The sequence below is a fragment of the Tachyglossus aculeatus genome, chromosome 8, assembly GCF_015852505.1.
Source record: "Tachyglossus aculeatus isolate mTacAcu1 chromosome 8, mTacAcu1.pri, whole genome shotgun sequence".
Classification (NCBI taxonomy): domain Eukaryota; kingdom Metazoa; phylum Chordata; class Mammalia; order Monotremata; family Tachyglossidae; genus Tachyglossus; species Tachyglossus aculeatus.
This window is the reverse complement of record NC_052073.1, coordinates 34,024,972-34,035,256: the sequence shown is the minus strand read 5'-3', so window position 1 is coordinate 34,035,256 and position 10,285 is coordinate 34,024,972. Positions and strand designations below refer to the sequence as shown.

Here is a 10,285-nt window from a genome sequence, read left to right as displayed (position 1 = left end):
GATAGACATCAATAAAAATAAAGTGATATGTACACAAATGCTGTAGGGCTGGTTGGGGTGAGGGGGAAGAGCAAGGGGAGCAAGTCAGGTCCACATGGAAGGGAGTGGGAGATGAGGAAAAGTGGGGCTTAGTCTGGGAAAGCCTCTTGGAGGAGAAGTGCCTTCAACAAGGCTATGAAGGTGGGGGAGAAGAATCTTCAGTCAGATTTGAGGAGGGAGGGCGGGCTGTGCCGGAGGTGGGACGTGGGCTAGGGGATGCCTACAAGAGGGGTGAAATGGAGAAACAGTGAGAAGGTTAGCGTCGGAGGAGTGAAGTGTGGGGGCTGGGTTGTAGAAGGGGAGAAGTGAGGTGAGGTGGGTCAGACAAGGTGGTGGAGCGCTTTAAAGCTGATGGAGAAGAATTTTAGTTTGTTATAGAGGTGGATGGGCAACCCCTGGAGTATTCTGAGGAGCTGGGTGATGTGTTCTGAATGTTTCTGTAGAAAAATGTTCCATGCAGCAGAAGGAAGTATGAACTGGACATGGGGGGAGACCAGAGGCCGGGAGGTCAGCAAGGAGGCTGATGGGGGAATCCAGGTAGGATAGGATGAGTGTAGGAGTTAACTTGGTATTAACTTGAACGGAGAGGGGAAAGGGTGGATATTAGCGATGTTGCGAAGGAGAGACTACGGGATTTAGCGATGGACCGGATATGCGGGTCGCACGACGGAGAGGACTCGAGGATGACATCAAGGTGATGGGCTTGCGAGTCAGGAAGGATGGTAGTGCCATCTTCACTGATGGGAAGGCCGGGATTTGGGTGGGGAGATAGGGAGCTCTGGTTTGGACGGCCAGGTTTAGGTGACAGGAGGATATCCAAGTAGAGATGTCCTGAAGGCGGGAGGAGATGGGAGATTGGAGAGAGGGGGAGAGATTAGGGCCGGAGATAGAGATTTGGGTATTGTAGGCATAGAGGTGCTAGTTGAAGTCTCGGGAGTGAATGAGTTCTCCAGGGGAGCGTGTGTAGGTGGAGACTAGAAGGGGACCCAGAACTGAACCTTGAGGGACCCTCCAAAAGTGACGGGGTGGGAGAAGGAGGAGGAGCCTGCGAAGGAGCCTGAGAATGAATGTGTGACTGTCTGAGAGACCTTAAGGGTGTCCCTCAAACTCTCTGGGTTTCTGCCTTCCCCTCTCCATTTATCTAAGAATAATCACAATAATTGTGATATTACGCCCTTGCTAAGTGCCAGGATCCCTTCTCAGGGTCGCACCTGGAGAGTTTCCAGTACTTTACCAGTCTCGACCCCTGGAGGGAGAGTCAAGCAGAAGCCTGTCCTGTTCCATTCCTAGCTTGGGCAGTGACTAGCGAGTGGCAGGCAATCTGCTACAAGTCAGAAGGCGCCCGTGCTTGGCAGCGGCGTCACGGGAAAGAGTCGAGGGCGGAGACTTAAGTTTACCAAGCAGAAGGAGGACTATGGTAAACCGCTTCCGGATTTTTACCAAGAAGACGCTACGGATACGCTACCGGAACGCCTGCCGATGGAGGTGGGGCGTTCTAGGAGAGATGTGTCCGTGGCGTTGCTGTGGGTCAGGAGAAGTCTGGACGGCGTAAGGCAAGACGAGCGTCAGGGTAGCTGCCGTTTATTTATATTCATGTCTGTCTCTCCCTCTAGTCTGTAAACTCTTTGTAGGCAGAAAATATCTACTAACACTATTTTATTTTAATAGTAGTAATAACGATAATTGTGGGATATCTAAAGCAGTTACCTTGGGCCAAACAGCACACCAAGTGCCAGGGATAGATCCAAGGCAGTCGGATCGAACGCAGCCTCCATCCCACACGGGACCCACATCCTCTGTCCCCATTTGACAGGTGAGGTAACTGAGGCCTGGAGAAATTCCGTGACCTGCCCGAGGTCCCCCAGTAGACAAGTGGGGGATTAATTAATCGTGGTACTGGTTAAGCTCCCATAACCGAGCACTGGGGGGGAATAATAATAGTAATAGTGATGGCATTTGAGAGTTTACTCTGTGTGAAGCCCTGTTCTAAGTGCTGGGGTGGGATACAAGGTGATCAGGTTTTCCCACGTGGGGCTCGCATTCTTAATCCCCATTTTACAGATGAGGTAACTAAGCCCCAGAGAATTGAAGTCATCTGCCCAAGGTCACAGAGCAGACTAGTGTGCGGGGCATGGAGACACCCTAGGTGGGCACGTACACCCACCGCAAGACAGACAACTCAAAATATATATTTACACAGGCATGCACAGATAGCCCATGTGGGCATGCACATTTGTCCACACAAATATATCTTGTGCCGCAGATATCCCCTCCCCGATCTGTAATTTTATTTTAGTGTCTGCCTTCCCCAGTAGACTGTTCTGCGCTTTAGAACAGTGCTTTGCACATAGTAAGTGCTTAGTAAATGCCATTATCATTATTATGTAAGACCCTTGAAGGCAAGGAATAGTGTTTACCGGCCCCGGTGAATGCTACCAAGTGCTCGGTAAAGTGGTCTGCGTAAAATAAACCCTGTCGATCGATCTCCCAAGTGCCCATTTCGGCAACGTGCAGCCTGCCGAGCCAAGCGACCCTCCTCTACTTATCAAGGCAAAAGGAGGAGAGGACGGAAATCTGTTGAGAAACCTCTTTCCTCCCACCCGCTCCTGCATAATAATAATAATGGCATTTGTTAAGCGCTTTCTATGTGCAAAGCACTGGTCTAAGCACTGGGGAGGATACAAGGTGATCAGGTTGTCCCACGTAGGGCTCACAGTCTTAATCCCCCTTTTACAGATGAGGTAACTTAGGCACAGAGAAGTGATTTGCCGAAAGTCACACAGCTGACAATGGGCAGAGCTGGGATTTGAACCCATGACCACTGACTCCCAAGCCCGTGCTCTATCAGATGTTGCTAGAGCTGGTAGTAGCTCACTCCTGATGACCTCCTCTCTGAGGGACAGGTAATTGAATTGAGTAAAAGGTAAGAGGTAACTCAGTAAGATGGTCACAGCCATCTCAGGGGAAAACTGAGAAAAGGGGAAGGGGCTGATTAATTGGGATGCCCCTCAAACATTTGGATTTAGAGATGGACTGAGCAAATCCTGGGGAGGCAGGGGATTGGAAAAGTGGTTAAGAGGTAAAGATCCCTGTGAAGTCAGGCAACTATCCCAGGGGTAGGAAAACGATCATGTCTACTGGAAGGCCTTTTGCCCTGGTCTCAGAAAATGCTGACTGAAGAATCAGAAGAGGGTGGACCTGAGACCTGGGATTCCTTGAGAGGCTGAGGAGCAAGGACCAGACAGCACGATGGATATAGGAAAAGTAGAGCCCTGGGGAAGGGAAATGTGTGAGATAGAAGCTCACTGTGAGCAGGGAATGTGTCTGCCAACTCTCTTGTGCTTTGTATGGTGCTTAGTCTAGGTACCTGACCCTCCTGGGTAATTTTTTCCTAGCTGTTATTGGTTTAGGATTGGGCCTTCTGAGAATTCAAAGGACATCGGACACTCTGCCTTAACAGACAGTTCCTGCTAAGCAATCATCAGAGCCATCTTCGACTTGATCTGTGATGTAAAAGCTTCAGGAAAAGGTATGTGCTCCTGGCAGATCCAGGAAAGACAGGCACTGGCATCATCTGGAGAAAGATGGGAACTTGAAAACCACAAGGAAGCTGTGTTGCCTAATGGATAAAGCATGGGCCTGGGAGCCAGGGGACTGGATTCTACTCCCTACTCTGCCACTTGCCTGCTGTGTGATCTGGGATAGTCACTTAAATTTTCTGTGCCTCAGTTTCCTCATCAGGAAAAAAGGGGGATTCACTACCTGATCTCAGTCCCACTTGATTGTGAGCCCCATTTAGGATAGGGCCTTTTTAACTAGAACCTACAGCAATGCTTAGACACCCACTGAGTGCTTTACAGATGCCATTAAAGAGGAGATATTTTTCTTTGTTGGCTTGTTTCATATAATTGTTGGGTGGGTCTTTACTGACCTAAAATGTGAGTTTTAAGGATCAGAGACCCTGTATGGGATTTGCACACAATCTTGTTGGAATGGGGTGCAGTGGGCCACAGGACAAGATCATGGGGAGGTGAGGAAAGTGATTTTCAGCATGACATATTGAGAAGCAGCTTGATGTAGTGAATAGAGCACCCATCCTGGGAGTCAGAAGGTCATGGAGTTCTAATCCCAGCTACACCATAGGTCTGCTGTGTGACCTTGGACAAGTCACTTTATTTCTCTGTGCCTCATTTACCTCATCTGTAAAATCGGATTTGCGACTGTGAGCCCCACTTGGGACAGTGACCATGTACAACCCAATTGGTTTATATCTACTCCTGAGCTTAGTACAGTGGCTGAAACAATTTGAGCATGACTACAGGAACGTTATGGTGGTGACATTCGGAGTGTCAGTTTGATTGTGGAGCTCCTTCGTGGGCTCCTTCTTTGCCTCCCATGCCCTGACTGTGAGGGTCCCTCAAAGTTCAGTTTGGATCCCCTTCTATTCTCCATCTAAACCCACTCCCGTGGAGAACTCATTTCCTCCCATGGCTTCAAGTACCATCTCTATGCAGATGATACCCAAATCTACATTTCTAGCCCTGTCATCTCTCCCTCTCTCCAGTCTCACAACTCATCCTGCCTTCAAGATATCTCTACTTGGATGTACTCCCATCACTTCAAACTTAACATGTTCAAAACAGAGCTCTTTATCTTCCCACCCAAACCCTGTCCCACCCCCTGACTTTCTCATCACTTTAGATGGCACCACCATCCTTCCTGTCTCATAACACCATTCACCTAGGTGATATCCTTGATTCTTCTCTCTCATTCAACCCACATATTCAACCTGTCACCAAATCCTGTCGCTCCCACCTTCACAACTTCACTAAAATCTGAACTTTCCTCTCCAACCATACTACTACCACATTAATTCAATCCTTCATCCTATCCTGCCTGGATTGCTGCATCAGCCTCCTTGCTGACCACTCAGCCTCCTTTCTGTCCCCACTCCAGTCCATCCTTCACTCTGCTGCTTGCATCTTTTTTCTACAAAAACGTTCAGAACACGTCATCCCCTCCTCAAAAAACTCCAGTGGTTGCCCATCCACCTCCGTATCGAACGAAAACTCCTCATCATTGGCTTTAAAGCACTCCATCACCTTGTCCCCTCCTACTTCATCTTGCTTCTCTCCTTCTACAACCCAGCCTGCACACTTTGCTCCCCTAGTACTAACCTTCTCACAGTGCCTCATCTCCCACTCCCTTCTGCATCAGTCACCCTGACTTGCTCCCTTTGTTCTTCCCACATCCCAGCCCCACAGCACTTATGTTAGAGAAGCAGGGTGGCTCAGTTGAAAGAGCCACGCTCTTGGGAGTCAGAGGTCCTGGGTTCTAATTCCAGCTCCACCACATGTCTGCTGTGTTTTCTAGTCCTGACTTCAGGCTGGAGCTTGTCTCATAAGAGTTTTCTGTCCAACAATGTCATCAGTCACAAGACCACAGGATACTCAGAACAAAAGCCATGCAGACGTCCTTCTCATATTAGATTTGAGACTTGAAAAGCCACATTTTCTCAACATTTAAGGTAAGACCAAGTATTAAGTAAAATCAAATACGTGAATCAACACTTAATGAAGTTTGAAAATGGAACACAATAATAACTTCCTCCTTGCACCCCAATCCTACTTTTGCAACATTACACTTCCCCCATCCCTTTTTTTCCCCTTCCTTCAAAGTTCATATCATCAACCTCTATTACCACACAATCAAGATTCAAGGAAGCAGCAGAGCCTGGTGGAAGAAGTGACTTGGGGGTACTGCTGTCCCATTAAAATCCAGCCCACATACCTCACTCCCCCAATGTCAATTTATACACTTGTACATAGATCTCATCTATCTCACCATCAATCTCTCACTCACATCCCGCCACTGGCCTGGAAAGCCCTTCCCTATTCTATCTGACAGACAATTACTCTCCCCACTTTCAGAGCTTTATTGAAGGCACATTTCCTTGGCCTGGGCTATATGATGGAAGTGGCTCGGTGCTCACTTCATTACAATGGAGCTCAACAACAAAGAAAACAAGTAGAAAAAGGCTGCCAGACAGAGCCTGCCTGTGGATGAAACAAAGTATTGCCAAGTACTGTGCTACACTGAGGTAAAAGCAAAGCTGAGGTAAATGCAAGGTAATCACATCAGACACAGTCACTGTCCCACATGAGGATTACAGTCTAATGGGGAGAGAGAACAGGTAGCTCATACCCATTTTGTAGTTCTTGTTCCTCAAATAAAATGTGAATAGTAATTCAGACAATCAAGAATTGAACAGGTTTAGGTGTCGGCCAGATTGTACTATGTAAATCCTATATTTTTGCACTTCTCTTGCTTCTTTCATGATTAATAACCTACTGAGATAGGGAATGGACAGGGTACAGACATGTGAAGGGGACAGGGAGGGGCAGATGGATAGGCAGTACACAAGAATAAACACACTTTAGACTGTGAGCTCCTTACAGGCAGGTAACATGTTTATGAACTCTGTTCCATAGGATGCTCCCAAGCATTTAATACAGCCATGTCATGTCTTTGTCGAGTAATATATGTTAAAGGAAGGTAATATGGGAGAGATGGAATTGCAGCTGATTTTATTCCCCTCCTCCAATTCTCTCCTTGACCCCACCAAATCTGGCTTCTGTCCTCTTCACTCCACAGACACCACCCTTTCAAAGGATACCACTGATTTCCTTCTAGCCAAATCCAATTGCCTCTACTCCATCTTAATCCTTCTCGACCACTCAGGGATCTCTGACACTGTGGATCACCCCCTCCTCCTGGAATCATTATCCAACCTCAGCTTTGCTTCCACTGTCCTTTACTGCTTCTATTCCTATTTTTCCATCTGCTCATTCTCAGTTTCTTTCATGGGCTCCACCTCGGCCTACCAACCCCCAACTTTGGGTGCCCCTCAAGCTTCAGTTCTGGGTCCTCTTCAATTCTCCATCTACAGCCACTCTTTCGAAGAACTCATTCACTCCCATGGCTTCAACTACCACCTCTATGTGGATGACTCCCAAATTTACATCTCCAGCCCTGATCTCTCTCCCTTTCTGCAGTCTCACCTTTCCTCCTGTCTTTGAGACATCTGGTCTTGGATGTCCCACTCTCACCTCAAACTTAACCTATCTAGAAGAGAACTTATCTTCCCACCCAAACTCTGTCCTTCCTCTGACTTTCTCATCACTGTAGATGGCACCACCATCCTTCTTGTCTCACAAGCCTATAAGCCTGGTGTTATACTTGATTCCTCTCTCTCATCCAACCAACACATATTCAAACCATCACTAAATCCTGTCGGTTCAACCTTCACAACATTGCTAATAATCCGTCCTTTCCTTTCCATCCAAATGGCTACCATGTTAATCCAAACAATTATCCTATCCTTCCTTGTATCAGCCTCCTTGAAGATTCCATTGACTCTTGTCTCCCCCATTACTCTTGTCTCTCATCAATCCAGTCCATACTTAACTCTGCTGCCTGGATCATTCTTCTACAAAACCTTTGAGTCCATGTTTCCCCACTCTGCTACTTTTCAGCTGTGTGACTTTTGGCAAGTCACTTAACTTCTCTGTGCCTCAGTTACCTCATCTGTAAAATGGGGATTAAGGCTGTGAGCCCCATGTGGGACAACCTGATCACCTTGTATCCCCCCCAGCACTTAGAACCGTGCTTCACACATAGAAAGTGCTTAACAAATATTATCATCATTATTAAAAATAGACAGCTGGGAGGCAGGAATAGGATGGAGTAAGGGACTCAGCATATGGCCAAGAGCAAGGAGCTATTTTGCTACAGCTAATGAGTAGGAAGGACTGAGGCAGGAAGGGAAATTCACCTCATTTGAGAGGGGTCTGGGGGTGTCTGATGGTCAGGGTGTGAGTAAATGGCCACTTCTAACAGTCATGTTCCCTTTTGATCCTGCTGATCAGTCCTCTCCTGGTCCAAGTCTCCATCGACCCTCTGGCTTTCAAAAAAGATGATGATCTCTCCGCTCTGACCACAGAATAAGCAAGAATCAGTGTGGCCTAGTAAGAAGCAGCATTGTCTAGTGGATAGAACACAGGCCTGGAAGTCAGGGTCTGGATTCTAATCCCAACTCCACCACTAGCCTACTGGATGACCTTGGAGAAATCACTCAATTTCTCTGTGCCTCAATTCCTTCATCTGTAAAATGACAGATAAGACTGTGAGACCCATGTATGACACAGACTGCGACCAACCTGACTAGCTTGTATCTACCCCAATGCATAGTACAGTGTCTGGCACATAGTAAGCACTTAGCAAATACCATTAAAAAAGGAGACACTCACCCAGCTGCAGCTTGATTCCGGGACCTGAGTCTCTCTCACCCCTTTCTGGTAGCCACGGTGACATTTATAAGGAGAAGTTTCATGTTGTCATCTCCCTCCAGGCCAGTGATTTTCTTGTCACTAGCAGGATCCTGACAATTTCACGGGAGAGAGGGAGATGACTTGTCCCGAGTGCCCAGAAACCACTTGTGTCAGCTCATCATAGTAACAAGTCAGATGCAGCTGGGCCACAACTCTTTTCTCACTTTCTGAACTACTCCCTCAGCTATAAAAATCATAATGATAACAATGGGAATTGGGGCATTTGCTAAGCTCTTGCTAAGGGTCAGGCAATATATTAAACATTTGGAGAGATGCAAGATCATCAGTTGGGACATAGCCCCTATCCTACATGGGGCTAACAACATAAATAGGAGGGATGACAGGTATCAAAGCCTATTTTATAGGTAGGGAAATGTAGGCCCAGAGAAATTAAAGGACCTGCTCAAGTTTACAAAAAAAGGGAAATGACAGTGGCAGGATTAGAACTCAAGCTGTCTGACTCCCAGTCCCAGGCTCTTTCCCCTAGGCCACACTGCTAGACAGACAGTAAGTACTCAATGTATACCAGCGACTGATTGAGTGATTGGGAAAACTGCAGTCAGTTGGGACAGCAGCAGTTGGGGAACTGATTCTCTCTTCCCCCACCATGCCGACCTATGGACGTATTTCACTGCCATTGTTAATGTACTCATTGACTAAAACTGTATGTAATTTTATTTCTTATGTAAATGCAATCATTAATTCATTCAATCATATTTATTGAGCCCTTACTGTGGGCAGAGCACTGTTCTAAGCGCTTGGAAAGTACAATTCAGTAATAGAGACAGACAATCCTTACCCACACCGGGCTCACAGTCCAGAAGGGGGGGAGACAGACATCAAAACAAGTAAACAGGCATCAATATAAATAAATAGAATTATAGATATATACACATCAAAACAAATTAACAGACATTGCTATAAATAAATAGCATTATAAATATGTACATATATACACAAGTGCTGTGGGGCGAGGAAGGCGGGAAGAGGAAAGGGAGCGAGTCGGGGTGATGCAGAGGGGAGGGGGAACTGAGGAATAGGCGGGCTTAGTCTGGGAAGGCCTCTTGGAGGAGGAACACCTTCAGTAGGGCTTTGAAGGGGGGAAGAGTGATTGTCTGGCAGATTTGAGGAGCGAGGACATTCCAGGCCAGAGGTAGGACGTACACCCTCTCAAAGGAATCAAATAATATACATTATATATTATATCTCAAAGGATTTGAGATATGAATATATTGAGATATATGTGATATGTCTTGTCTTATGCTGACGAGTCTTTTCCAACCCATAGTGACACGACAGACACATCTCTCCCAGAATGCCCCGCTCTCCATCTGCAATCGTTTTGGTAGTGTATCCATAGAGTTTTTTGGTAAAAATACAGAAGTGGTTTACCATTGCCACCTTCCATGCTGTAAACTCGAGTCTCTGCCCTCGACTCTCTCCCACACCACTGCTACCCGGCATGGGTAAATTTTGATTGCAGCAGATTGCCTTCCACTCGCTGGCCACTGCCCAAGCTAGGAATGGAATGGGTAGGCCCCTGCTTGATTCTCCCTCCTGTAGCCATGGCTGGTAGAGTACTAGAAACTCTCCAAGTGTGACCCTGAGAGGGGTATGTGATATGTATCATATATATGGTGTATATGTTATATTGCCATTCCTTTGCGAGATAATGAGAAAGAGCAGCAAGAAGAAGTAACTTTCAGCTCATCCATATGTGAATGGAAGAGAGCTCTGAATGAATGAATTATCTTTTCTACTCCACTGTAAGAAATCACAGTCACTATTCCCGTGCACTCTAATGGCTTGTTTGCACTCATCTTTTCCCTAGGATTCCTAATAACCATAATGGTAAT

At 46.7% G+C, this 10,285-nt stretch overlaps 1 non-coding gene across 1 annotated transcript; it reads right to left on the bottom strand.

Annotated features, from left to right (window-relative positions):
- Window positions 1–9,904: 9,904 nt before the first annotated feature.
- LOC119931853 lies at window positions 9,905–10,042 on the bottom strand. The gene has a single exon (XR_005452161.1). It is a non-coding gene; the product is annotated as a small nucleolar RNA SNORA7 (small nucleolar RNA).
- Between the last annotated feature and the right edge of the window lie 243 nt (window positions 10,043–10,285).